General features: G+C 52.8%; 21 non-coding genes across 21 annotated transcripts; all 21 read left to right on the plus strand.

Annotated features, from left to right (window-relative positions):
* The first annotated feature begins 580 nt into the window (after positions 1–580).
* Positions 581–653, plus strand: trnat-ugu (transfer RNA threonine (anticodon UGU)). The gene has a single exon. It is a non-coding gene; the product is annotated as a tRNA-Thr (tRNA).
* Positions 654–1805: 1152 nt separating this feature from the next.
* On the plus strand, positions 1806–1878 carry trnat-ugu (transfer RNA threonine (anticodon UGU)). Its single transcript has one exon. It is a non-coding gene; the product is annotated as a tRNA-Thr (tRNA).
* A 1162-nt stretch (positions 1879–3040) lies between these two features.
* trnat-ugu (transfer RNA threonine (anticodon UGU)) lies at positions 3041–3113 on the plus strand. Its single transcript has one exon. It is a non-coding gene; the product is annotated as a tRNA-Thr (tRNA).
* Positions 3114–4264: 1151 nt separating this feature from the next.
* Positions 4265–4337, plus strand: trnat-ugu (transfer RNA threonine (anticodon UGU)). The gene has a single exon. It is a non-coding gene; the product is annotated as a tRNA-Thr (tRNA).
* Positions 4338–5488: 1151 nt separating this feature from the next.
* On the plus strand, positions 5489–5561 carry trnat-ugu (transfer RNA threonine (anticodon UGU)). Its single transcript has one exon. It is a non-coding gene; the product is annotated as a tRNA-Thr (tRNA).
* Positions 5562–6712: 1151 nt separating this feature from the next.
* trnat-ugu (transfer RNA threonine (anticodon UGU)) lies at positions 6713–6785 on the plus strand. The gene has a single exon. It is a non-coding gene; the product is annotated as a tRNA-Thr (tRNA).
* A 1161-nt stretch (positions 6786–7946) lies between these two features.
* Positions 7947–8019, plus strand: trnat-ugu (transfer RNA threonine (anticodon UGU)). The gene has a single exon. It is a non-coding gene; the product is annotated as a tRNA-Thr (tRNA).
* A 1157-nt stretch (positions 8020–9176) lies between these two features.
* trnat-ugu (transfer RNA threonine (anticodon UGU)) lies at positions 9177–9249 on the plus strand. Its single transcript has one exon. It is a non-coding gene; the product is annotated as a tRNA-Thr (tRNA).
* Positions 9250–11646: 2397 nt separating this feature from the next.
* On the plus strand, positions 11647–11719 carry trnat-ugu (transfer RNA threonine (anticodon UGU)). Its single transcript has one exon. It is a non-coding gene; the product is annotated as a tRNA-Thr (tRNA).
* A 1155-nt stretch (positions 11720–12874) lies between these two features.
* Positions 12875–12947, plus strand: trnat-ugu (transfer RNA threonine (anticodon UGU)). The gene has a single exon. It is a non-coding gene; the product is annotated as a tRNA-Thr (tRNA).
* A 1163-nt stretch (positions 12948–14110) lies between these two features.
* trnat-ugu (transfer RNA threonine (anticodon UGU)) lies at positions 14111–14183 on the plus strand. Its single transcript has one exon. It is a non-coding gene; the product is annotated as a tRNA-Thr (tRNA).
* A 1168-nt stretch (positions 14184–15351) lies between these two features.
* On the plus strand, positions 15352–15424 carry trnat-ugu (transfer RNA threonine (anticodon UGU)). Its single transcript has one exon. It is a non-coding gene; the product is annotated as a tRNA-Thr (tRNA).
* A 1167-nt stretch (positions 15425–16591) lies between these two features.
* On the plus strand, positions 16592–16664 carry trnat-ugu (transfer RNA threonine (anticodon UGU)). The gene has a single exon. It is a non-coding gene; the product is annotated as a tRNA-Thr (tRNA).
* A 1151-nt stretch (positions 16665–17815) lies between these two features.
* trnat-ugu (transfer RNA threonine (anticodon UGU)) lies at positions 17816–17888 on the plus strand. Its single transcript has one exon. It is a non-coding gene; the product is annotated as a tRNA-Thr (tRNA).
* A 1151-nt stretch (positions 17889–19039) lies between these two features.
* On the plus strand, positions 19040–19112 carry trnat-ugu (transfer RNA threonine (anticodon UGU)). Its single transcript has one exon. It is a non-coding gene; the product is annotated as a tRNA-Thr (tRNA).
* Positions 19113–20263: 1151 nt separating this feature from the next.
* trnat-ugu (transfer RNA threonine (anticodon UGU)) lies at positions 20264–20336 on the plus strand. The gene has a single exon. It is a non-coding gene; the product is annotated as a tRNA-Thr (tRNA).
* A 1151-nt stretch (positions 20337–21487) lies between these two features.
* Positions 21488–21560, plus strand: trnat-ugu (transfer RNA threonine (anticodon UGU)). Its single transcript has one exon. It is a non-coding gene; the product is annotated as a tRNA-Thr (tRNA).
* Positions 21561–22711: 1151 nt separating this feature from the next.
* On the plus strand, positions 22712–22784 carry trnat-ugu (transfer RNA threonine (anticodon UGU)). Its single transcript has one exon. It is a non-coding gene; the product is annotated as a tRNA-Thr (tRNA).
* A 1150-nt stretch (positions 22785–23934) lies between these two features.
* On the plus strand, positions 23935–24007 carry trnat-ugu (transfer RNA threonine (anticodon UGU)). Its single transcript has one exon. It is a non-coding gene; the product is annotated as a tRNA-Thr (tRNA).
* Positions 24008–25158: 1151 nt separating this feature from the next.
* Positions 25159–25231, plus strand: trnat-ugu (transfer RNA threonine (anticodon UGU)). The gene has a single exon. It is a non-coding gene; the product is annotated as a tRNA-Thr (tRNA).
* A 1151-nt stretch (positions 25232–26382) lies between these two features.
* trnat-ugu (transfer RNA threonine (anticodon UGU)) lies at positions 26383–26455 on the plus strand. Its single transcript has one exon. It is a non-coding gene; the product is annotated as a tRNA-Thr (tRNA).
* Positions 26456–27541: the final 1086 nt, after the last annotated feature.

Consider the following 27541-nt stretch of genomic DNA (forward strand, 5'->3'; position numbering starts at 1 on the left):
CGGGAGTCGATTCCGTGTCGAGTTTGCACATTCTCCCAGAGTCTGCGTGGGTTTGCTCCGGTTTCCTCCCACAGTCCAAAGACGGGCACGTCGAGTGAATTGGCCATTCTAAATTGTCATCGATGCATTATTCAGTGAGAAACGGGTCTGGGCGGGTTACTCTTCAGAGGATCGATGTGGACCAGTTGGGCTGAAGGGCCTGTTTCCACACTGTAGCCAATCTAATTTATTCTAATCTCGTCAACACCGACCCTGCAGAGAGCAATCGACCCAGATCCATTCCGCACACTGCTTCATTCTCCATTGAATGCTGACTAATCCACCCTTCCGGGCCCGCACAATCACCGGACACAATGGGACAATGAAGCGTGGCCAATCCCGCAGAAGCTACACATCTTTGTACTGAGATCGGTAACCGGAGCAGCCGGAGCAAACCCACGCACACACACGCGCGGGCAGAATGTTCAAACTGCACAGACGGTGACGCGAGGGTCGACTGGAACCTGTGTCCCAAGCGCTTTGAGTCAGCCAGTGTGAACCAATCAGCCGCGAGCGCTGAGCGCTGAGCGCAGCGCCACCCGGCTCCATAGCTCAGCGGTTAGAGCACTGGTCTTGTAAACCAGGGGTCGTGAGTTCAAATTTCACAGGGGCCTCGTCATCCGTGCTGTCCGGCCCGGCCAGGCCCGACTCTGTTTCAACGCTGGGGATGAGACTGAGGAGCACTTTGTTGGAATCGCTCCACGCCAGTTTGTGGTCCAAGCGGCTCCTTTGGCAGCACGAGCGTTCACCCCCCAACCACCGGATGAACGAGTCGAGCCCAGGAAAAACCCTGTTGGACTGACTGCTTGCTGCTGTTTTTGTCAATCAAGAGCTTGGGAATTGATGTCTGAATCAGCAAGGTCATTACCCTGAAGTGACAGACAACTGTCTCCTCTCAAACCTGTTGAGCTTTTCCTGCAACTTCTGTTTTTGTCACTTACAGCGTTGAGTTGAAATCCACAAACTTCTTTTTTCTGCAGGCAAAGCACGGGGCTGTGTGTGTTCACGGATTTAACTTTGAGATCGCTGACCCCAGTCACTCCAAGCGAGCGAATGACAATTCCCAATTATGTCTGGACAGAAATCACAGAAGCATAGGATCTCTCCAGTTTGGAAACAGGCCATTCCGCCCGACGAGTCGCTCAGTGGTTCTCACTGCTGCCTGACAGCGCTACTAGGGACCCAGGCTCGATTCCAACTGTCGGGAGTCGATTCCGTGTCGAGTTTGCACATTCTCCCAGAGTCTGCGTGGGTTTGCTCGGGTTTCCTCACACAGTCCAAAGACGTGCAGGTCGAGTGAATTGGCCATTCTAAATTGTCATCGATGCATTATTCAGTGAGAAACGGGTCTGGGCGGGTTACTCTTCAGTGGATCGATGTGGACTTGTTGGGCTGAAGGGCCTGTTTCCACACTGTAGCCAATCTAATTTATTCTAATCACGTCAACACCGACCCTGCAGAGAGCAATCGACCCAGATTTATTGCGCACACTGCATCATTCTCCATTGAATGCTGACTAATCCACCCTTCCGGGCCCGCACAATCACCGGACACAATGGGACAATGAAGCATGGCCAATCCCGCAAACGCTACACATCTTTGTACTGAGAGCGGTAACCGGAGCAGCCGGAGCAAACCCACGCGCGGGCAGAATGTTCAAACTGCACAGACGGTGACGCGAGGGTCGATTGGAACCTGTGTCCCAAGCGCTTTGAGTCAGCCAGTGTGAACCAATCAGCCGCGAGCTGCTGAGCGCAGCGCCACCCGGATCCATAGCTCAGCGGTTAGAGTACTGGTCTTGTAAACCAGGGGTCGTGAGTTCCAATCTCACTGGGACCTCGTCATCCGTGCTGCCCGGCCCGGCCCGGCCAGAGCCGACTCTGTTTCAACGCTCGGGATGAGACTGAGGGGCACTTTGTTGGAATCGCTCCACGCCAGTTTGTGGTCCAAGCGGCTCCTTTGGCAGCACGAGCGTTCACCCTCCAACCACCGGAAGAACGAGTCGAGCTCCGGAAAAACCCTGTTGGTCTGACAGCTTGCTGCTGTTTTTGTCAATCAAGAGCTTGGGAATTGATGTCTAAAACACCAAGGTCATTACCCTGAAGTGACAGACACCTGTCTCCTCTCAAACTTGTTGAGCCTTTCCTGCAACTTCTGTTTTTGTCACTTACAGCGTTGAGTTGAAATCCACAATCTTCTTTTTTCTGCAGGCAAAGAACGGGGCTGTGTGTGTTCACGGATTTAACTTTGAGATCGCTGACCCCAGTCACTCCAAGCGAGCGAATGACAATTCCCAATTATGTCTGGACAGAAATCACAGAAGCATAGGATCTCTCCAGTGTGGAAACAGGCCATTCCGCCCGACGAGTCGCTCAGTGGTTCTCACTGCTGCCTGACAGCGCTACTAGGGACCCAGGCTCGATTCCAACTGTCGGGAGTCGATTCCGTGTCGAGTTTGCACATTCTCCCAGAGTCTGCGTGGGTTTGCTCGGGTTTCCTCCCACAGTCCAAAGACGTGCAGGTCGAGTGAATTGGCCATTCTAAATTGTCATCGATGCATTATTCAGTGAGAAACGGGTCTGGGCGGGTTACTCTTCAGTGGATCGATGTGGACTTGTTGGGCTGAAGGGCCTGTTTCCACACTGTAGCCAATCTAATTTATTCTAATCTCGTCAACACCGACCCTGCAGAGAGCAATCGACCCAGATCCATTGCGCACACTGCATCATTCTCCATTGAATGCTGACTAATCCACCCTTCCGGGCCCGCACAATCACCGGACACAATGGGACAATGAAGCATGGCCAATCCCGCAAACGCTACACATCTTTGTACTGAGAGCGGTAACCGGAGCAGCCGGAGCAAACCCACGCGCGGGCAGAATGTTCAAACTGCACAGACGGTGACGCGAGGGTCGATTGGAACCTGTGTCCCAAGCAATTTGAGTCAGCCAGTGTGAACCAATCAGCCGCGAGCGCTGAGCGCTGAGCGCAGCGCCACCCGCTCCATAGCTCAGCGGTTAGAGCACTGGTCTTGTAAACCAGGGGTCGTGAGTTCAAGTCTCACTGGGGCCTCGTCATCCGTGCTGCCCGGCCCGGCCAGAGCCGACTCTGTTTCAACGCTCGGGATGAGACTGAGGAGCACTTTGTTGGAATCGCTCCACGCCAGTTTGTGGTCCAAGCGGCTCCTTTGGCAGCACGAGCGTTCACCCCCCAACCACCGGATGAACGAGTCGAGCTCAGGAAAAACCCTGTTGGTCTGACAGCTTGCTGCTGTTTTTGTCAATCAAGAGCTTGGGAATTGATGTCTGAAACACCAAGGTCATTACCCTGAAGTGACAGACACCTGTCTCCTCTCAAACCTGTTGAGCTTTTCCTGCAACTTCTGTTTTTGTCACTTACAGCGTTGAGTTGAAATCCACAAACTTCTTTTTTCTGCAGGCAAAGAACGGGGCTGTGTGTGTTCACGGATTTAACTTTGAGATCGCTGACCCCAGTCACTCCAAGCGAGCGAATGACAATTCCCAATTATGTCTGGACAGAAATCACAGAAGCATAGGATCTCTCCAGTTTGGAAACAGGCCATTCCGCCCGACGAGTCGCTCAGTGGTTCTCACTGCTGCCTCACAGCGCTACTAGGGACCCAGGCTCGATTCCAACTGTCGGGAGTCGATTCCGTGTCGAGTTTGCACATTCTCCCAGAGTCTGCGTGGGTTTGCTCGGGTTTCCTCCCACAGTCCAAAGACGTGCAGGTCGAGTGAATTGGCCATTCTAAATTGTCATCGATGCATTATTCAGTGAGAAACGGGTCTGGGCGGGTTACTCTTCAGTGGATCGATGTGGACTTGTTGGGCTGAAGGGCCTGTTTCCACACTGTAGCCAATCTAATTTATTCTAATCTCGTCAACACCGACCCTGCAGAGAGCAATCGACCCAGATCCATTCCGCACACTGCATCATTCTCCATTGAATGCTGACTAATCCACCCTTCCGGGCCCGCACAATCACCGGACACAATGGGACAATGAAGCATGGCCAATCCCGCAAACGCTACACATCTTTGTACTGAGAGCGGTAACCGGAGCAGCCGGAGCAAACCCACGCGCGGGCAGAATGTTCAAACTGCACAGACGGTGACGCGAGGGTCGACTGGAACCTGTGTCCCAAGCGCTTTGAGTCAGCCAGTGTGAACCAATCAGCCGCGAGCGGTGATCGCAGCGCCACCCGGCTCCATAGCTCAGCGGTGAGAGCACTGGTCTTGTAAACCAGGGGTCGTGAGTTCAAATCTCACTGGGGCCTCGTCATCCGTGCTGCCCGGCCCGGCCAAAGCCGACTCTGTTTCAACGCTCGGGATGAGACTGAGGAGCACTTTGTTGGAATCGCTCCACGCCAGTTTGTGGTCCAAGCGCCTGCTTTGGCAGCACGAGCGTTCACCCTCCAACCACCGGATGAACGAGTCGAGCTCAGGAAAAACCCTGTTGGTCTGACTGCTTGCTGCTGTTTTTGTCAATCAAGAGCTTGGGAATTGATGTCTGAAACACCAAGGTCATTACCCTGAAGTGACAGACACCTGTCTCCTCTCAAACCTGTTGAGCTTTTCCTGCAACTTCTGTTTTTGTCACTTACAGCTTTGAGTTGAAATCAACAAACTACTTTTTTCTGCAGGCAAAGAACGGGGCTGTGTGTGTTCACGGATTTAACTTTGAGATCGCTGACCCCAGTCACTCCAAGCGAGAGAATGACAATTCCCAATTATATCTGGACAGAAATCACAGAAGCATAGGATCTCTCCAGTTTGGAAACAGGCCATTCCGCCCGACGAGTCGCTCAGTGGTTCTCACTGCTGCCTGACAGCGCTACTAGGGACCCAGGCTCGATTCCACCTGTCGGGAGTCGATTCCGTGTCGAGTTTGCACATTCTCCCAGAGTCTGCGTGGGTTTGCTCGGGTTTCCTCCCACAGTCCAAAGACGTGCAGGTCGAGTGAATTGGCCATTCTAAATTGTCATCGATGCATTATTCAGTGAGAAACGGGTCTGGGCGGGTTACTCTTCAGTGGATCGATGTGGACTTGTTGGGCTGAAGGGCCTGTTTCCACACTGTAGCCAATCTAATTTATTCTAATCTCGTCAACACCGACCCTGCAGAGAGCAATCGACCCAGATCCATTGCACACTCTGCATCATTCTCCATTGAATGCTGACTAATCCACCCTTCCGGGCCCGCACAATCACCGGACACAATGGGACAATGAAGCATGGCCAATCCCGCAAACGCTACACATCTTTGTACTGAGAGCGGTAACCGGAGCAGCCGGAGCAAACCCACGCGCGGGCAGAATGTTCAAACTGCACAGACGGTGACGCGAGGGTCGATTGGAACCTGTGTCCCAAGCGCTTTGAGTCAGCCAGTGTGAACCAATCAGCCGCGAGCGCTGTGCGCGGCGCCACCCGGGTCCATAGCTCAGCGGTTAGAGCACTGGTCTTGTAAACCAGGGGTCGTGAGTTCAAATCTCACTGGGGCCTCGTCATCCGTGCTGCCCGGCCCGGCCAAAGCCGACTCTGTTTCAACGCTCGGGATGAGACTGAGGAGCACTTTGTTGGAATCGCTCCACGCCAGTTTGTGGTCCAAGCGGCTCCTTTGGCAGCACGAGCGTTCACCCTCCAACCACCGGATGAACGAGTCGAGCTCTGAAAAAACCCTGTTGGTCTGACAGCTTGCTGCTGTTTTTGTCAATCAAGAGCTTGGGAATTGATGTCTGAAACACCAAGGTCATTACCCTGAAGTGACAGACACCTGTCTCCTCTCAAACCTGTTGAGCTTTTCCTGCAACTTCTGTTTTTGTCACTTACAGCGTTGAGTTGAAATCCACAAACTTCTTTTGTCTGCAGGCAAAGAACGGGGCTGTGTGTGTTCACGGATTTAACTTTGAGATCGCTGACCCCAGTCACTCCAAGCGAGCGAATGACAATTCCCAATTATGTCTGGACAGAAATCACAGAAGCATAGGATCTCTCCAGTTTGGAAACAGGCCATTCCGCCCGACGAGTCGCTCAGTGGTTCTCACTGCTGCCTGACAGCGCTACTAGGGACCCAGGCTCGATTCCAACTGTCGGGAGTCGATTCCGTGTCGAGTTTGCACATTCTCCCAGAGTCTGCGTGGGTTTGCTCGGGTTTCCTCCCACAGTCCAAAGACGTGCAGGTCGAGTGAATTGGCCATTCTAAATTGTCATCGATGCATTATTCAGTGAGAAACGGGTCTGGGCGGGTTACTCTTCAGAGGATCGATGTGGACTTGTTGGGCTGAAGGGCCTGTTTCCGCATTGTAGCCAATCTAATTTATTCTAATCTCGTCAACACCGACCCTGCAGAGAGCAATCGACCCAGATCCATTGCGCACACTGCATCATTCTCCATTGAATGCTGACTAATCCACCCTTCCGGGCCCGCACAATCACCGGACACAATGGGACAATGAAGCATGGCCAATCCCGCAGAAGCTACACATCTTTGTACTGAGAGCGGTAACCGGAGCAGCCGGAGCAAACCCACGCGCGGGCAGAATGTTCAAACTGCACAGACGGTGACGCGAGGGTCGATTGGAACCTGTGTCCCAAGCGCTTTGAGTCAGCCAGTGTGAACCAATCAACCGCGAGCGCTGAGCGCCGCGCCACCCGGCTCCATAGCTCAGCGGTTAGAGCACTGGTCTTGTAAACCAGGGGTCGTGAGTTCAAATCTCACTGGGGCCTCGTCATCCGTGCTGCCCGGCCCGGCCAGGCCCGACTCTGTTTCAACGCTTGGGATGAGACTGAGGAACACTTTGTTGGAATCGCTCCACGCCGGTTTGTGGTCCAAGCGGCTCCTTTGGCAGCACGAGCGTTCACCCCCCAACCACCGGTTGAACGAGTCGAGCTCAGGAAAAACCCTGTTGGACTGACTGCTTGCTGCTGTTTTTGTCAATCAAGAGCTTGGGAATTGATGTCTGAAACACCAAGGTCATTACCCTGAAGTGACAGACACCTGTCTCCTCTCAAACCTGTTGAGCTTTTCCTGCAACTTCTGTTTTTGTCACTTACAGCGTTGAGTTGAAATCCACAAACTTCTTTTTTCTGCACGCAAAGAACGGGGCTGTGTGTGTTCACGGATTTAACTTTGAGATCGCTGACCCCAGGCACTCCAAGCGAGCGAATGACAATTCCCAATTATGTCTGGACAGAAATCACAGAAGCATAGGATCTCTCCAGTTTGGAAACAGGCCATTCCGCCCGACGAGTCGCTCAGTGGTTCTCACTGCTGCCTGACAGCGCTACTAGGGACCCAGGCTCGATTCCAACTGTCGGGAGTCGATTCCGTGTCGAGTTTGCACATTCTCCCAGAGTCTGCGTGGGTTTGCTCCGGTTTCCTCCCACAGTCCAAAGACGGGCAGGTCGAGTGAATTGGCCATTCTAAATTGTCATCGATGCATTATTCAGTGAGAAACGGGTCTGGGCGGGTTACTCTTCAGAGGATCGATGTGGACTTGTTGGCCTGAAGGGCCTGTTTCCACACTGTAGCCAATCTAATTTATTCTAATCTCGTCAACACCGACCCTGCAGAGAGGAATCGACCCAGATCCATTCCGCACACTGCATCATTCTCCATTGAATGCTGACTAATCCACCCTTCCGGGCCCGCACAATCACCGGACACAATGGGACAATGAAGCATGGCCAATCCCGCAGAAGCTACACATCTTTGTACTGAGATCGGTAACCGGAGCAGCCGGAGCAAACCCACGCACACACACGCGCGGGCAGAATGTTCAAACTGCACAGACGGTGACGCGAGGGTCGATTGGAACCTGTGTCCCAAGCGCTTTGAGTCAGCCAGTGTGAACCAATCAGCCGCGAGCGCTGAGCGCCGCGCCACCCGGCTCCATAGCTCAGCGGTTAGAGCACTGGTCTTGTAAATCAGGGGTCGTGAGTTCAAGTCTCACTGGGGCCTCGTCATCCGTGCTGCCCGCCCCGGCCAAAGCCGACTCTGTTTCAACGCTCGGGAGGAGACTGAGGAGCACTTTGTTGGAATCGCTCCACGCCAGTTTGTGGTCCAAGCGGCTCCTTTGGCAGCACGAGCGTTCACCCTCCAACCACCGGATGAACGAGTCGAGCTCAGGAAAAACCCTGTTGGTCTGACAGCTTGCTGCTGTTTTTGTCAATCAAGAGCTTGGGAATTGATGTCTGAAACACCAAGGTCATTACCCTGAAGTGACAGACACCTGTCTCCTCTCAAACCTGTTGAGCTTTCCCTGCAACTTCTGTTTTTGTCACTTACAGCTTTGAGTTGAAATCAACAAACTACTTTTTTCTGCAGGCAAAGAACGGGGCTGTGTGTGTTCACGGATTTAACTTTGAGATCGCTGACCCCAGTCACTCCAAGCGAGCGAATGACAATTCCCAATTATGTCTGGACAGAAATCACAGAAGCATAGGATCTATCCAGTTTGGAAACAGGCCATTCCGCCCGACGAGTCGCTCAGTGGTTCTCACTGCTGCCTGACAGCGCTACTAGGGACCCAGGCTCGATTCCAACTGTCGGGAGTCGATTCCGTGTCGAGTTTGCACATTCTCCCAGAGTCTGCGTGGGTTTGCTCCGGTTTCCTCCCACAGTCCAAAGACGTGCAGGTCGAGTGAATTGGCCATTCTAAATTGTCATCGATTGTCATTCAGTGAGAAACGGGTCTGGGCGGGTTACTCTTCAGAGGATCGATGTGGACTTGTTGGGCTGAAGGGCCTGTTTCCACACTGTAGCCAATCTAATTTATTCTAATCTCGTCAACACCGACCCTGCAGAGAGCAATCGAACCAGATCCATTGCTCACACTGCATCATTCTCCATTGAATGCTGACTAATCCACCCTTCCTGGCCCGCACAATCACCGGACACAATGGGACAATGAAGCGTGGCCAATCCCGCAAACGCCACACATCTTTGTACTGAGATCGGTAACCGGAGCAGCCGGAGCAAACCCACGCGCGGGCAGAATGTTCAAACTGCACAGACGGTGACGCGAGGGTCGATTGGAACCTGTGTCCCAAGCGCTTTGAGTCAGCCAGTGTGAACCAATCAGCCGCGAGCGCTGAGCGCTGAGCGCAGCGCCACCCGGCTCCATAGCTCAGCGGTTAGAGCACTGGTCTTGTAAACCAGGGGTCGTGAGTTCAAATCTCACTGGGGCCTCGTCATCCGTGCTGCCCGGCCCGGCCCGGCCAGAGCCGACTCTGTTTCAACGCTCGGGATGAAACTGAGGAGCACTTTGTTGGAATCGCTCCACGCCAGTTTGTGGTCCAAGCGGCTCCTTTGGCAGCACGAGCGTTCACCCTCCAACCACCGGATGAACGAGTCGAGCTCAGGAAAAACCCTGTTGGTCTGACTGCTTGCTGCTGTTTTTGTCAATCAAGAGCTTGGGAATTGATGTCTGAAACAGCAAGGTCATTACCCTGAAGTGACAGACACCTGTCTCCTCTCAAACCTGTTGAGCTTTTCCTGCAACTTCTGTTTTTGTCACTTACAGCGTTGAGTTGAAATCCACAAACTTCTTTTTTCTGCAGGCAAAGAACGGGGCTGTGTGTGTTCACGGATTTAACTTTGAGATCGCTGACCCCAGGCACGCCAAGCGAGCGAATGACAATTCCCAATTATGTCTGGACAGCAATCACAGAAGCATAGGATCTCTCCAATTTGGAAACAGGCCATTCCGCCCGACGAGTCGCTCAGTGGTTCTCACTGCTGCCTGACAGCGCTACTAGGGACCCAGGCTCGATTCCAACTGTCGGGAGTCGATTCCGTGTCGAGGTTGCACATTCTCCCAGAGTCTGCGTGGGTTTGCTCCGGTTTCCTCACACAGTCCAAAGACGGGCAGGTCGAGTGAATTGGCCATTCTAAATTGTCATCGATGCATTATTCAGTGAGAAACGGGTCTGGGCGGGTTACTCTTCAGAGGATCGATGTGGACTTGTTGGGCTGAAGGGCCTGTTTCCACACTGTAGCCAATCTAATTTATTCTAATCTCGTCAACACCGACCCTGCAGAGAGCAATCGACCCAAATCCATTCCGCACACTGCATCATTCTCCATTGAATACTGACTAATCCACCCTTCCGGGCCCGCACAATCACCGGACACAATGGGACAATGAAGCATGGCCAATCCCGCAGAAGCTACACATCTTTGTACTGAGATCGGTAACCGGAGCAGCCGGAGTAAACCCACGCACACACACGCGTGGGCAGAATGTTCAAACTGCACAGACGGTGACGCGAGGGTCGATTGGAACCTGTGTCCCAAGCGCTTTGAGTCAGCCAGTGTGAACCAATCAGCCGCGAGCGCTGAGCGCTGAGCGCAGCGCCACCCGCCTCCATAGCTCAGCGGTTAGAGCACTGTTCTTGTAAACCATGGGTGGTGAGTTCAAATCTCACTGGGGCCTCGTCATCCGTGCTGCCCGGCCCGGCCAAATCCGACTCTGTTTCAACGCTCGGGATGAGACTGAGGAGCACTTTGTTGGAATCGCTCCACGCCAGTTTGTGTTCCAAGCGGCTCCTTTGGCAGCACGAGCGTTCACCCTCCAACCACCGGATGAACGAGTCGAGCTCAGGAAAAACCCTGTTGGTCTGACTGCTTGCTGCTGTTCTTGTCAATCAAGAGCTTGGGAAATGATGTCTGAAACACCAAGGTCATTACCCTGAAGTGACAGACACCTGTCTCCTCTCAAACCTGTTGAGCTTTTCCTGCAACTTCTGTTTTTGTCACTTACAGCGTTGAGTTGAAATCCACAAACTTCTTTTTTCTGCAGGCAAAGAACAGGGCTGTGTGTGTTCACGGATTTAACTTTGAGATCGCTGACCCCAGTCACTCCAAGCGAGCGAATGACAATTCCCAATTATGTCTGGACAGAAATCACAGAAGCATAGGATCTCTCCAGTTTGGAAACAGGCCATTCCGCCCGACGAGTCGCTCAGTGGTTCTCACTGCTGCCTGACAGCGCTACTAGGGACCCAGGCTCGATTCCAACTGTCGGGAGTCGATTCCGTGTCGAGTTTGCACATTCTCCCAGAGTCTGCGTGGGTTTGCTCGGGTTTCCTCCCACAGTCCAAAGACGGGCAGGTCGAGTGAATTGGCCATTCTAAATTGTCATCGATGCATTATTCAGTGAGAAACGGGTCTGGGCGGGTTACTCTTCAGTGGATCGATGTGGACTTGTTGGGCTGAAGGGCCTGTTTCCACACTGTAGCCAATCTAATTTATTCTAATCTCGTCAACACCGACCCTGCAGAGAGCAATCGACCCAGATCCATTCCGCACACTGCATCATTCTCCATTGAATGCTGACTAATCCACCCTTCCGGGCCCGCACAATCACCGGACACAATGGGACAATGAAGCATGGCCAATCCCGCAAACGCTACACATCTTTGTACTGAGAGCGGTAACCGGAGCAGCCGGAGCAAACCCACGCGCGGGCAGAATGTTCAAACTGCACAGACGGTGACGCGAGGGTCGATTGGAACCTGTGTCCCAAGCGCTTTGAGTCAGCCAGTGTGAACCAATCAGCCGCGTGCGCTGAGCGGCGCGCCACCCGGCTCCATAGCTCAGCGGTTAGAGCACTGGTCTTGTAAATCAGGGGTCGTGAGTTCAAGTCTCACTGGGGCCTCGTCATCCGTGCTGCCCGGCCCAGCCCGGCCAGTCCCGACTCTGTTTCAACGCTCGGGATGAGACTGAGGAGCACTTTGTTGGAATCGCTCCACGCCAGTTTGTGGTCCAAGCGGCTTCTTGGCAGCACGAGCGTTCACCCTCCAACCACCGGATGAACGAGTCGAGCGCAGAAAAAACCCTGTTGGTCTGACAGCTTGCTGCTGTTTTTGTCAATCAAGAGCTTGGGAATTGATGTCTGAAACACCAAGGTCATTACCCTGAAGTGACAGACACCTGTCTCCTCTCAAACCTGTTGAGCTTTTCCTGCAACTTCAGTTTTTGTCACTTAAAGCTTTGAGTTGAAATCAACAAACTACATTTTTCTGCAGGCAAAGAACGGGGCTGTGTGTGTTCACGGATTTAACTTTGAGATCGCTGACCCCAGTCACTCCAAGCGAGCGAATGACAATTCCCAATTATTTCTGGACAGAAATCACAGAAGCATAGGATCTCTCCAGTTTGGAAACAGGCCATTCCGCCCGACGAGTCGCTCAGTGGTTCTCACTGCTGCCTCACAGCGCTACTAGGGACCCAGGCTCGATTCCAACTGTCGGGAGTCGATTCCGTGTCGAGTTTGCACATTCTCCCAGAGTCTGCGTGGGTTTGCTCGGGTTTCTTCCCACAGTCCAAAGACGTGCAGGTCGAGTGAATTGGCCATTCTAAATTGTCATCGATGCATTATTCAGTGAGAAACGGGTCTGGGCAGGTTACTCTTCAGAGGATCGATGTGGACTTGTTGGGCTGAAGGGCCTGTTTCCACACTGTAGCCAATCTAATTTATTCTAATCTCGTCAACACCGATCCTGCAGAGAGCAATCCACCCAGATCCTTTGCGCACACTGCATCATTCTCCATTGAATGCTGACTAATCCACCCTTCCGGGCCCGCACAATCACCGGACACAATGGGACAATGAAGCATGGCCAATCCCGCAAACGCTACACATCTTTGTACTGAGAGCGGTAACCGGAGCAGCCGGAGCAAACCCACGCGCGGGCAGAATGTTCAAACTGCACAGACGGTGACGCGAGGGTCGATTGGAACCTGTGTCCCAAGCGCTTTGAGTCAGCCAGTGTGAACCAATCAGCCGCGTGCGCTGAGCGGCGCGCCACCCGGCTCCATAGCTCAGCGGTTAGAGCACTGGTCTTGTAAATCAGGGGTCGTGAGTTCAAGTCTCACTGGGGCCTCGTCATCCGTGCTGCCCGGCCCAGCCCGGCCAGTCCCGACTCTGTTTCAACGCTCGGGATGAGACTGAGGAGCACTTTGTTGGAATCGCTCCACGCCAGTTTGTGGTCCAAGCGGCTCCTTTGGCAGCACGAGCGTTCACCCTCCAACCACCGGATGAACGAGTCGAGCGCAGAAAAAACCCTGTTGGTCTGACAGCTTGCTGCTGTTTTTGTCAATCAAGAGCTTGGGAATTGATGTCTGAAACACCAAGGTCATTACCCTGAAGTGACAGACACCTGTCTCCTCTCAAACCTGTTGAGCTTTTCCTGCAACTTCAGTTTTTGTCACTTAAAGCTTTGAGTTGAAATCAACAAACTACATTTTTCTGCAGGCAAAGAACGGGGCTGTGTGTGTTCACGGATTTAACTTTGAGATCGCTGACCCCAGTCACTCCAAGCGAGCGAATGACAATTCCCAATTATTTCTGGACAGAAATCACAGAAGCATAGGATCTCTCCAGTTTGGAAACAGGCCATTCCGCCCGACGAGTCGCTCAGTGGTTCTCACTGCTGCCTCACAGCGCTACTAGGGACCCAGGCTCGATTCCAACTGTCGGGAGTCGATTCCGTGTCGAGTTTGCACATTCTCCCAGAGTCTGCGTGGGTTTGCTCGGGTTTCTTCCCACAGTCCAAAGACGTGCAGGTCGAGTGAATTGGCCATTCTAAATTGTCATCGATGCATTATTCAGTGAGAAACGGGTCTGGGCGGGTTACTCTTCAGAGGATCGATGTGGACTTGTTGGGCTGAAGGGCCTGTTTCCACACTGTAGCCAATCTAATTTATTCTAATCTCGTCAACACCGATCCTGCAGAGAGCAATCCACCCAGATCCTTTGCGCACACTGCATCATTCTCCATTGAATGCTGACTAATCCACCCTTCCGGGCCCGCACAATCACCGGACACAATGGGACAATGAAGCATGGCCAATCCCGCAAACGCTACACATCTTTGTACTGAGAGCGGTAACCGGAGTAGCCGGAGCAAACCCACGCGCGGGCAGAATGTTCAAACTGCACAGACGGTGACGCGAGGGTCGATTGGAACCTGTGTCCCAAGCGCTTTGAGTCAGCCAGTGTGAACCAATCAGCCGCGAGCGCTGAGCGCCGAGCGCGGCGCCACCCGGCTCCATAGCTCAGCGGTTCGAGCACTGGTCTTGTAAACCAGGGGTCGTGAGTTCAAATCTCACTGGGGCTTCGTCATCCGTGCTGCCCGGCCCGGCCAGGCCCGACTCTGTTTCAACGCTTGGGATGCGACTGAGAAGCACTTTGTTGGAATCGCTCCACGCCAGTTTGTGGTCCAAGCGGCTCCTTTGGCAGCACGAGCGTTCACCCCCCAACCACCGGATGAACGAGTCGAGCTCAGGAAAAACGCTGTTGGACTGACTGCTTGCTGCTGTTTTTGTCAATCAAGAGCTTGGGAATTGATGTCTGAAACAGCAAGGTCATTACCCTGAAGTGACAGACACCTGTCTCCTCTCAAACCTGTTGAGCTTTTCCTGCAACTTCTGTTTTTGTCACTTAAGGCGTTGAGTTGAAATCCACAAACTTCTTTTTTCTGCAGGCAAAGAACGGGGCTGTGTGTGTTCACGGATTTAACTTTGAGATCGCTGACCCCAGGCACTCCAAGCGAGCGAATGACAATTCCCAATTATGTCTGGACAGAAATCACAGAAGCATAGGATCACTCCAGTTTGGAAACAGGCCATTCCGCCCAACGAGTCGCTCAGTGGTTCTCACTGCTGCCTGACAGCGCTACTAGGGACCCAGCCTCGATTCCAACTGTCGGGAGTCGATTCCGTGTCGCGTTTGCACATTCTCCCAGAGTCTGCGTGGGTTTGCTCCAGTTTCCTCCCACAGTCCAAAGACGGGCAGGTCGAGTGAATTGGCCATTCTAAATTGTCATCGATGCATTATTCAGTGAGAAACGGGTCTGGGCGGGTTACTCTTCAGAGGATCGATGTGGACTTGTTGGACTGAAGGGCCTGTTTCCACACTGTAGCCAATCTAATTTATTCTAATCTCGTCAACACCGACCCTGCAGAGAGCAATCGACCCAGATGCATTCCGCACACTGCATCATTCTCCATTGAATGCTGACTAATCCACACTTCCGGGCCCGCACAATCACCGGACACAATGGGACAATGAAGCATGGCCAATCCCGCAGAAGCTACACATCTTTGTACTGAGATCGGTAACCGGAGCAGCCGGAGCAAACCCACGCACACACACGCGCGGGCAGAATGTTCAAACTGCACAGACGGTGACGCGAGGGTCGATTGGAACCTGTGTCCCAAGCGCTTTGAGTCAGCCAGTATGAACCAATCAGCCGCGAGCGCTGAGCGCTGCGCGCAGCAGCACCCGGCTTCGTAGCTCAGCGGTTAGAGCACTGGTCTTGTGAACCAGGGGTCGTGAGTTCAAATCTCACTGGGGCCTCGTCATCCGTGCTGCCCGGCCCGGCCAGGCCCGACTCTGTTTCGAAGCTTGGGATGAGACTAAGGAGCACTTTGTTGGAATCGCTCCACGCCAGTTTGTGGTCCAAGCGGCTCCTTTGGCAGCACGAGCGTTCACCCCCCAACCACCGGATGAACGAGTCGAGCTCAGGAAAAACCCGGTTGGGCTGACTGCTTGCTGACGTTTTTGTCAATCAAGAGCTTGGGAATTGATGTCTGAAACAGCAAGGTCATTACCCTGAAGTGACAGACACCTGTCTCCTCTCAAACCTGTTGAGCTTTTCCTGCAACTTCTGTTTTTGTCACTTACAGCGTTGAGTTGAAATCCACAAACTTCTTTTTTCTGCAGGCAAAGAACGGGGCTGTGTGTGTTCACGGATTTAACTTTGAGATCGCTGACCCCAGGCACTCGAAGCGAGCGAATGACAATTCCCAATTATGTCTGGACAGAAATCACAGAAGCATAGGATCTCTCCAGTTTGGAACAGGCCATTCCGCCCAACGAGTCGCTCAGTGGTTCTCATTGCTGCCTCACAGCGCTACTAGGGACCCAGGCTCGATTCCAACTGTCCGGAGTCGATTCCGTGTCGAGTTTGCACATTCTCCCAGAGTCTGCGTGGGTTTGCTCCGGTTTCCTCCCACAGTCCAAAGACGGGCAGGTCGAGTGAATTGGCCATTCTAAATTGTCATCGATGCATTATTCAGTGAGAAACGGGTCTGGGCGGGTTACTCTTCAGAGGATCGACGTGGACTTGTTGGGCTGAAGGGCCTGTTTCTACACTGTAGCCAATCTAATTTATTCTAATCTCGTCAACACCGACCCTGCAGAGAGCAATCGACCCAGATCCATTCCGCACACTGCATCATTCTCCATTGAATGTTGACTAATCCACCCTTCAGGGCCCGCACAATCACCGGACACAATGGGACAATGAAGCATGGCCAATCCCGCAGAAGCTACACATCTTTGTACTGAGATCGGTAACCGGAGCAGCCGGAGCAAACCCACGCACACACACGCGCGGGCAGAATGTTCCAACTGCACAGACGGTGACGCGAGGGTCGATTGGAACCTGTGTCCCAAGCGCTTTGAGTCAGCCAGTGTGAACCAATCAGCCGCGAGCGCTGAGCGCTGTGCGCAGCGCCACCTGGCTCCATAGCTCAGCGGTTAGAGCACTGGTCTTGTGAACCAGGGTTCGTGAGTTCAAATCTCACTGGGGCCTCGTCATCCGTGCTGCCCGGCCCGGCCAGGCCCGACTCTGTTTCGAAGCTTGGGATGAGACTGAGGAGCACTTTGTTGGAATCGCTCCACGCCAGTTTGTGGTCCAAGCGGCTCCTTTGGCAGCACGAGCGTTCACCCCCCAACCACCGGATGAACGAGTCGAGCTCAGGAAAAACCCGGTTGGACTGACTGCTTGCTGATGTTTTTGTCAATCAAGAGCTTGGGAATTGATGTCTGAAACAGCAAGGACATTACCCTGAAGTGACAGACACCTGTCTCCTCTCAAACCTGCTGAGCTTTTCCTGCAACTTCTGTTTTTGTCACTTACAGCGTTGAGTTGAAATCCACAAACTTCTTTTTTCTGCAGGCAAAGAACGGGGCTGTGTGTGTTCACGGATTTAACTTTGAGATCGCTGACCCCAGGCACTCGAAGCGAGCGAATGACAATTCCCAATTATGTCTGGACAGAAATCACAGAAGCATAGGATCTCTCCAGTTTGGAAACAGGCCATTCCGCCCGACGAGTCGCTCAGTGGTTCTCACTGCTGCCTGACAGCGCTACTAGGGACCCAGGCTCGATTCCAACTGTCGGGAGTCGATTCCGTGTCGAGTTTGCACATTCTCCCAGAGTCTGCGTGGGTTTGCTCGGGTTTCCTCCCACAGTCCAAAGACGTGCAGGTCGAGTGAATTGGCCATTCTAAATTGTCATCGATGCATTATTCAGTGAGAAACGGGTCTGGGCGGGTTAGTCTTCAGAGGATCGATGTGGACTTGTTGGGCTGAAGGGCCTGTTTCCACACTGTAGCCAATCTAATTTATTCTAATCTCGTCAACACCGACCCTGCAGAGAGCAATCGACCCAGATCCATTGCGCACACTGCATCATTCTCCATTGAATGCTGACTAATCCACCCTTCCGGGCCCGCACAATCACCGGACACAATGGGACAATGAAGCATGGCCAATCCCGCAAACGCTACACATCTTTGTACTGAGAGCGGTAACCGGAGTAGCCGGAGCAAACCCACGCGCGGGCAGAATGTTCAAACTGCACAGACGGTGACGCGAGGGTCGATTGGAACCTGTGTCCCAAGCGCTTTGAGTCAGCTAGTGTGAACCAATCAGCCGCGAGCGCTGAACGCAGCGCCACCTGGCTCTATAGCTCAGCGGTTAGAGCACAGGTCTTGTAAACCAGGGGTCGTGAGTTCAAATCTCACTGGGGCCTCGTCATCCGTGCTGCCCGGCCCGACCAAAGCCGACTCTGTTTCAACGCTCGGGATGAGACTGAGGAGAACTTTGTTGCAATCGCTCCACGCCAGTTTGTGGTCCAAGCGGCTCCTTTGGCAGCACGAGCGTTCACCCTCCAACCACCGGATGAACCAGTCGAGCTCAGGAAAAACCCTGTTGGTCTGACTGCTTGCTGCTGTTTTTGTCAATCAAGAGCTTGGGAATTGATGTCTGAAACACCAAGGTCATTACCCTGAAGTGACAGACACCTGTTTCCTCTCAAACCTGTTGAGCTTTTCCTGCAACTTCTGTTTTTGTCACTTACAGCGTTGAGTTGAAATCCACAAACTTCTTTTTTCTGCAGGCAAAGAACGGGGCTGTGTGTGTTCACGGATTTAACTTTGAGATCGCTGACCCCAGTCACTCCAAGCGAGCGAATGACAATTCCCAATTATGTCTGGACAGAAATCACAGAAGCATAGGATCTCTCCAGTTTGGAAACAGGCCATTCCGCCCGACGAGTCGCTCAGTGGTTCTCACTGCTGCCTGACAGCGCTACTAGGGACCCAGGCTCGATTCCAACTGTCGGGAGTCGATTCCGTGTCGAGTTTGCACATTCTCCCAGAGTCTGCGTGGGTTTGCTCGGGTTTCCTCCCACAGTCCAAAGACGTGCAGGTCGAGTGAATTGGCCATTCTAAATTGTCATCGATGCATTATTCAGTGAGAAACGGGTCTGGGCGGGTTACTCTTCAGAGGATCGATGTGGACTTGTTGGGCTGAAGGGCCTGTTTCCACACTGTAGCCAATCTAATTTATTCTAATCTCGTCAACACCGACCCTGCAGAGAGCAATCGACCCAGATCCATTGCGCACACTGCATCATTCTCCATTGAATGCTGACTAATCCACCCTTCCGGGCCCGCACAATCACCGGACACAATGGGACAATGAAGCATGGCCAATCCCGCAAACGCTACACATCTTTGTACTGAGAGCGGTAACCGGAGTAGCCGGAGCAAACCCACGCGCGGGCAGAATGTTCAAACTGCACAGACGGTGACGCGAGGGTCGATTGGAACCTGTGTCCCAAGCGCTTTGAGTCAGCCAGTGTGAACCAATCAGCCGCGAGCGCTGAGCGCAGCGCCACCTGGCTCTATAGCTCAGCGGTTAGAGCACAGGTCTTGTAAACCAGGGGTCGTGAGTTCAAATCTCACTGGGGCCTCGTCATCCGTGCTGCCCGGCCCGACCAAAGCCGACTCTGTTTCAACGCTCGGGATGAGACTGAGGAGAACTTTGTTGGAATCGCTCCACGCCAGTTTGTGGTCCAAGCGGCTCCTTTGGCAGCACGAGCGTTCACCCTCCAACCACCGGATGAACGAGTCGAGTTCAGGAAAAACCCTATTGGTCTGACTGCTTGCTGCTGTTTTTGTCAATCAAGAGCTTGGGAATTGATGTCTGAAACACCAAGGTCATTACCCTGAAGTGACAGACACCTGTCTCCTCTCAAACCTGTTGAGCTTTTCCTGCAACTTCTGTTTTTGTCACTTACAGCGTTGAGTTGAAATCCACAAACTTCTTTTTTCTGCAGGCAAAGAACGGGGCTGTGTGTGTTCACGGATTTAACTTTGAGATCGCTGTCCCCAGTCACTCCAAGCGAGCGAATGACAATTCCCAATTATGTCTGGACAGAAATCACAGAAGCATAGGATCTCTCCAGTTTGGAAACAGGCCATTCCGCCCGACGAGTCGCTCAGTGGTTCTCACTGCTGCCTGACAGCGCTACTAGGGACCCAGGCTCGACTCCAACTGTCGGGAGTCGATTCCGTGTCGAGTTTGCACATTCTCCCAGAGTCTGCGTGGGTTTGCTCGGGTTTCCTCCCACAGTCCAAAGACGTGCAGGTCGAGTGAATTGGCCATTCTAAATTGTCATCGATGCATTATTCAGTGAGAAACGGGTCTGGGCGGGTTACTCTTCAGAGGATCGATGTGGACTTGTTGGGCTGAAGGGCCTGTTTCCACACTGTAGCCAATCTAATTTATTCTAATCTCGTCAACACCGACCCTGCAGAGAGCAATCGACCCAGATCCATTGCGCACACTGCATCATTCTCCATTGAATGCTGACTAATCCACCCTTCCGGGCCCGCACAATCACCGGACACAAGGGGACAATGAAGCATGGCCAATCCCGCAAACGCTACACATCTTTGTACTGAGAGCGGTAACCGGAGTAGCCGGAGCAAACCCACGCGCGGGCAGAATGTTCAAACTGCACAGACGGTGACGCGAGGGTCGATTGGAACCTGTGTCCCAAGCGCTTTGAGTCAGCTAGTGTGAACCAATCAGCCGCGAGCGCTGAGCCCAGCGCCACCTGGCTCTATAGCTCAGCGGTTAGAGCACTGGTCTTGTAAACCAAGGATCGTGAGTTCAAATCTCACTGGGGCTTCGTCATCCGTGCTGCCCGGCCCGACCAAAGCCGACTCTGTTTCAACGCACGGGATGAGACTGAGGAGCACTTTGTTGGAATCGCTCCACGCCAGTTTGTGGTCCAAGCGGCTCCTTTGGCAGCACGAGCGTTCACCCTCCAACCACCGGATGAACGAGTCGAGTTCAGGAAAAACCCTATTGGTCTGACTGCTTGCTGCTGTTTTTGTCAATCAAGAGCTTGGGAATTGATGTCTGAAACACCAAGGTCATTAGCCTGAAGTGACAGACACCTGTCTCCTCTCAAACCTGTTGAGCTTTTCCTGCAACTTCTGTTTTTGTCAATTACAGCGTTGAGTTGAAATCCACAAACTTCTTTTTTCTGCAGGCAAAGAACGGGGCTGTGTGTGTTCACGGATTTAACTTTGAGATCGCTGTCCCCAGTCACTCCAAGCGAGCGAATGACAATTCCCAATTATGTCTGGACAGAAATCACAGAAGCATAGGATCTCTCCAGTTTGGAAACAGGCCATTCCGCCCGACGAGTCGCTCAGTGGTTCTCACTGCTGCCTGACAGCGCTACTAGGGACCCAGGCTCGACTCCAACTGTCGGGAGTCGATTCCGTGTCGAGTTTGCACATTCTCCCAGAGTCTGCGTGGGTTTGCTCGGGTTTCCTCCCACAGTCCAAAGACGTGCAGGTCGAGTGAATTGGCCATTCTAAATTGTCATCGATGCATTATTCAGTGAGAAACGGGTCTGGGCGGGTTACTCTTCAGAGGATCGATGTGGACTTGTTGGGCTGAAGGGCCTGTTTCCACACTGTAGCCAATCTAATTTATTCTAATCTCGTCAACACCGACCCTGCAGAGAGCAATCGACCCAGATCCATTGCGCACACTGCATCATTCTCCATTGAATGCTGACTAATCCACCCTTCCGGGCCCGCACAATCACCGGACACAATGGGACAATGAAGCATGGCCAATCCCGCAAACGCTACACATCTTTGTACTGAGAGCGGTAACCGGAGTAGCCGGAGCAAACCCACGCGCGGGCAGAATGTTCAAACTGCACAGACGGTGACGCGAGGGTCGATTGGAACCTGTGTCCCAAGCGCTTTGAGTCAGCTAGTGTGAACCAATCAGCCGCGAGCGCTGAGCCCAGCGCCACCTGGCTCTATAGCTCAGCGGTTAGAGCACTGGTCTTGTAAACCAAGAATCGTGAGTTCAAATCTCACTGGGGCTTCGTCATCCGTGCTGCCCGGCCCGACCAAAGCCGACTCTGTTTCAACGCACGGGATGAGACTGAGGAGCACTTTGTTGGAATCGCTCCACGCCAGTTTGTGGTCCAAGCGGCTCCTTTGGCAGCACGAGCGTTCACCCTCCAACCACCGGATGAACGAGTCGAGTTCAGGAAAAACCCTATTGGTCTGACTGCTTGCTGCTGTTTTTGTCAATCAAGAGCTTGGGAATTGATGTCTGAAACACCAAGGTCATTACCCTGAAGTGACAGACACCTGTCTCCTCTCAAACCTGTTGAGCTTTTCCTGCAACTTCTGTTTTTGTCACTTACAGCGTTGAGTTGAAATCCACAAACTTCTTTTTTCTGCAGGCAAAGAACGGGGCTGTGTGTGTTCACGGATTTAACTTTGAGATCGCTGTCCCCAGTCACTCCAAGCGAGCGAATGACAATTCCCAATTATGTCTGGACAGAAATCACAGAAGCATAGGATCTCTCCAGTTTGGAAACAGGCCATTCCGCCCGACGAGTCGCTCAGTGGTTCTCACTGCTGCCTGACAGCGCTACTAGGGACCCAGGCTCGATTCCAACTGTCGGGAGTCGATTCCGTGTCGAGTTTGCACATTCTCCCAGAGTCTGCGTGGGTTTGCTCGGGTTTCCTCCCACAGTCCAAAGACGTGCAGGTCGAGTGAATTGGCCATTCTAAATTGTCATTGATGCATTATTCAGTGAGAAACGGGTCTGGGCGGGTTACTCTTCAGAGGATCGATGTGGACTTGTTGGGCTGAAGGTCCTGTTTCCACACTGTAGCCAATCTAATTTATTCTAATCTCGTCAACACCGACCCTGCAGAGAGCAATCGACCCAGATCCTTTGCGCACACTGCATCATTCTCCATTGAATGCTGACTAATCCACCCTTCCGGGCCCGCACAATCACCGGACACAATGGGACAATGAAGCATGGCCAATCCCGCAAACGCTACACATCTTTGTACTGAGAGCGGTAACCGGAGCAGCCGGAGCAAACCCACACGCGGGCAGAATGTTCAAACTGCACAGACGGTGACGCGAGGGTCGACTGGAACCTGTGTCCCAAGCGCTTTGAGTCAGCCAGTGTGAACCAATCAGCCGCGAGCGCTGGTTGCAGTGCCACCCGGCTCCGTAGCTCAGCGGTGAGAGCACTGGTCTTGTAAACCAGGGGTCGTGAGTTCAAATCTCACTGGGGCCTCGTCACCCGTGCTGCCCGGCCCGGCCAAAGCCGACTCTGTTTCAACGCTCGGGATGAGACTGAGGAGCACTTTGTTGGAATCGCTCCACGCCAGTTTGTGGTACAAGCGGCTCCTTTGGCAGCACGAGCGTTCACCCTCCAACCACCGGATGAACGAGTCGAGTTCAGGAAAAACCCTGTTGGTCTGACAGCTTGCTGCTGTTTTTGTCAATCAAGAGCTTGGGAATTGATGTCTGAAACACCAAGGTCATTACCCTGAAGTGACAGACACCTGTCTCCTCTCAAACCTGTTGAGCTTTTCCTGCAACTTCTGTTTTTGTCACTTACAGCGTTGAGTTGAAATCCACAAACTTCTTTTTTCTGCAGGCAAAGAACGGGGCTGTGTGTGTTCACGGATTTAACTTTGAGATCGCTGTCCCCAGTCACTCCAAGCGAGCGAATGACAATTCCCAATTATGTCTGGACAGAAATCACAGAAGCATAGGATCTCTCCAGTTTGGAAACAGGCCATTCCGCCCGACGAGTCGCTCAGTGGTTCTCACTGCTGCCTGACAGCGCTACAAGGGACCCAGGCTCGATTCCAACTGTCGGGAGTCGATTCCGTGTCGAGTTTGCACATTCTCCCAGAGTCTGCGTGGGTTTGCTCGGGTTTCCTCCCACAGTCCAAAGACGTGCAGGTCGAGTGAATTGGCCATTCTAAATTGTCATCGATTGTCATTCAGTGAGAAACGGGTCTGGGCGGGTTACTCTTCAGAGGATCGATGTGGACTTGTTGGGCTGAAGGGCCTGTTTCCACACTGTAGCCAATCTAATTTATTCTAATCTCGTCAACACCGATCCTGCAGAGAGCAATCGACCCAGATCCATTGCGCACACTGCATCATTCTCCATTGAATGCTGACTAATCCACCCTTCCGGGCCCGCACAATCACCGGACACAAGGGGACAATGAAGCATGGCCAATTCCGCAAACGCTACACATCTTTGTACTGAGAGCGGTAACCGGAGTAGCCGGAGCAAACCCACGCGCGGGCAGAATGTTCAAACTGCACAGACGGTGACGCGAGGGTCGATTGGAACCTGTGTCCCAAGCGCTTTGAGTCAGCCAGTGTGAACCAATCAGCCGCGAGCGCTGAGCGCAGCGCCACCCGGTTCTATAGCTCAACGGTTAGAGCACTGGTCTTGTAAACCAGAGGTCGTGAGTTCAAATCTCACTGGGGCCTCGTCATCCGTGCTGCCCGGCCCGGCCAGAGCCGACTCTGTTTCAACGCTCCGGATGAGACTGAGGAGCACTTTGTTGGAATCGCTCCACGCCAGTTTGTGGTCCAAGCGGCTCCTTTGGCAGCACGAGCGTTCACCCTCCAACCACCGGATGAACGAGTCGAGTTCAGGAAAAACCCTGTTGGTCTGACAGCTTGCTGCTGTTTTTGTCAATCAAGAGCTTGGGAATTGATGTCTGAAACACCAAGGTCATTACCCTGAAGTGACAGACACCTGTCTCCTCTCAAACCTGTTGAGCTTTTCCTGCAACTTCTGTTTTTGTCAATTACAGCGTTGAGTTGAAATCCACAAACTTCTTTTTTCTGCAGGCAAAGAACGGGGCTGTGTGTGTTCACGGATTTAACTTTGAGATCGCTGTCCCCAGTCACTCCAAGCGAGCGAATGACAATTCCCAATTATGTCTGGACAGAAATCACAGAAGCATAGGATCTCTCCAGTTTGGAAACAGGCCATTCCGCCCGACGAGTCGCTCAGTGGTTCTCACTGCTGCCTGACAGCGCTACTAGGGACCCAGGCTCGACTCCAACTGTCGGGAGTCGATTCCGTGTCGAGTTTGCACATTCTCCCAGAGTCTGCGTGGGTTTGCTCGGGTTTCCTCCCACAGTCCAAAGACGTGCAGGTCGAGTGAATTGGCCATTCTAAATTGTCATCGATGCATTATTCAGTGAGAAACGGGTCTGGGCGGGTTACTCTTCAGAGGATCGATGTGGACTTGTTGGGCTGAAGGGCCTGTTTCCACACTGTAGCCAATCTAATTTATTCTAATCTCGTCAACACCGACCCTGCAGAGAGCAATCGACCCAGATCCATTGCGCACACTGCATCATTCTCCATTGAATGCTGACTAATCCACCCTTCCGGGCCCGCACAATCACCGGACACAATGGGACAATGAAGCATGGCCAATCCCGCAAACGCTACACATCTTTGTACTGAGAGCGGTAACCGGAGTAGCCGGAGCAAACCCACGCGCGGGCAGAATGTTCAAACTGCACAGACAATGACGCGAGGGTCGATTGGAACCTGTGTCCCAAGCGCTTTGAGTCAGCTAGTGTGAACCAATCAGCCGCGAGCGCTGAGCCCAGCGCCACCTGGCTCTATAGCTCAGCGGTTAGAGCACTGGTCTTGTAAACCAAGGATCGTGAGTTCAAATCTCACTGGGGCCTCGTCATCCGTGCTGCCCGGCCCGACCAAAGCCGACTCTGTTTCAACGCACGGGATGAGACTGAGGAGCACTTTGTTGGAATCGCTCCACGCCAGTTTGTGGTCCAAGCGGCTCCTTTGGCAGTACGAGCGTTCACCCTCCAACCACCGGATGAACGAGTCGAGTTCAGGAAAAACCCTATTGGTCTGACTGCTTGCTGCTGTTTTTGTCAATCAAGAGCTTGGGAATTGATGTCTGAAACACCAAGGTCATTACCCTGAAGTGACAGACACCTGTCTCCTCTCAAACCTGTTGAGCTTTTCCTGCAACTTCTGTTTTTGTCAATTACAGCGTTGAGTTGAAATCCACAAACTTCTTTTTTCTGCAGGCAAAGAACGGGGCTGTGTGTGTTCACGGATTTAACTTTGAGATCGCTGACCCCAGTCACTCCAAGCGAGCGAATGACAATTCCCAATTATGTCTGGACAGAAATCACAGAAGCATAGGATCTCTCCAGTTTGGAAACAGGCCATTCCGCCCGACGAGTCGCTCAGTGGTTCTCACTGCTGCCTGACAGCGCTACTAGGGACCCAGGCTCGATTCCAACTGTCGGGAGTCGATTCCGTGTCGAGTTTGCACATTCTCCCAGAGTCTGCGTGGGTTTGCTCGGGTTTCCTCCCACAGTCCAAAGACGTGCAGGTCGAGTGAATTGGCCATTCTAAATTGTCATCGATGCATTATTCAGTGAGAAACGGGTCTGGGCGGGTTACTCTTCAGAGGATCGATGTGGACTTGTTGGGCTGAAGGGCCTGTTTCCACACTGTAGCCAATCTAATTTATTCTAATCTCGTCAACACCGATCCTGCAGAGAGCAATCGACCCAGATCCATTGCGCACACTGCATCATTCTCCATTGAATGCTGACTAATCCACCCTTCCGGGCCCGCACAATCACCGGACACAAGGGGACAATGAAGCATGGCCAATCCCGCAAACGCTACACATCTTTGTACTGAGTGCGGTAACCGGAGCAGCCGGAGCAAACCCACGCGCGGGCAGAATGTTCAAACTGCACAGACGGTGATGCGAGGGTCGATTGGAACCTGTGTCCCAAGCGCTTTGAGTCAGCCAGTGTGAACCAATCAGCCGCGAGCGCTGGTTGCGGTGCCACCCGGCTCCATAGCTCAACGGTTAGAGCACTGGTCTTGTAAACCAGAGGTCGTGAGTTCAAATCTCACTGGGGCCTCGTCATCCGTGCTGCCCGGCCCGGCCAAAGCCGACTCTGTTTCAACGCTCGGGATGAGACTGAGGAGCACTTTGTTGGAATCGCTCCACGCCAGTTTGTGGTCCAAGCGCCTCCTTTGGCAGCACGAGCGTTCACCCTCCAACCACCGGATGAACGAGTCGAGCTCAGGAAAAACCCTGTTGGTCTGACTGCTTGCTGCTGTTTTTGTCAAACAAGAGCTTGGGAATTGATGTCTGAAACACCAAGGTCATTACCCTGAAGTGACAGACACCTGTCTCCTCTCAAACCTGTTGAGCTTTTCCTGCAACTTCTGTTTTTGTCACTTACAGCTTTGAGTTGAAATCAACAAACTACTTTTTTCTGCAGGCAAAGAACGGGGCTGTGTGTGTTCACGGATTTAACTTTGAGATCGCTGACCCCAGTCACTCCAAGCGAGAGAATGACAATTCCCAATTATATCTGGACAGAAATCACAGAAGCATAGGATCTCTCCAGTTTGGAAACAGGCCATTCCGCCCGACGAGTCGCTCAGTGGTTCTCACTGCTGCCTGACAGCGCTACTAGGGACCCAGGCTCGATTCCAACTGTCGGGAGTCGATTCCGTGTCGAGTTTGCACATTCTCCCAGAGTCTGCGTGGGTTTGCTCGGGTTTCCTCCCACAGTCCAAAGACGTGCAGGTCGAGTGAATTGGCCATTCTAAATTGTCATCGATGCATTATTCAGTGAGAAACGGGTCTGGGCGGGTTACTCTTCAGAGGATCGATGTGGACTTGTTGGGCTGAAGGTCCTGTTTCCACACTGTAGCCAATCTAATTTATTCTAATCTCGTCAACACCGACCCTGCAGAGAGCAATCGACCCAGATCCTTTGCGCACACTGCATCATTCTCCATTGAATGCTGACTAATCCACCCTTCCGGGCCCGCACAATCACCGGACACAATGGGACAATGAAGCATGGCCAATCCCGCAAACGCTACACATCTTTGTACTGAGAGCGGTAACCGGAGCAGCCGGAGCAAACCCACGCGCGGGCAGAATGTTCAAACTGCACAGACGGTGACGCGAGGGTCGACTGGAACCTGTG

The sequence above is a fragment of the Chiloscyllium punctatum genome, chromosome 34, assembly GCF_047496795.1.
Source record: "Chiloscyllium punctatum isolate Juve2018m chromosome 34, sChiPun1.3, whole genome shotgun sequence".
Lineage (NCBI taxonomy): Eukaryota > Metazoa > Chordata > Chondrichthyes > Orectolobiformes > Hemiscylliidae > Chiloscyllium > Chiloscyllium punctatum.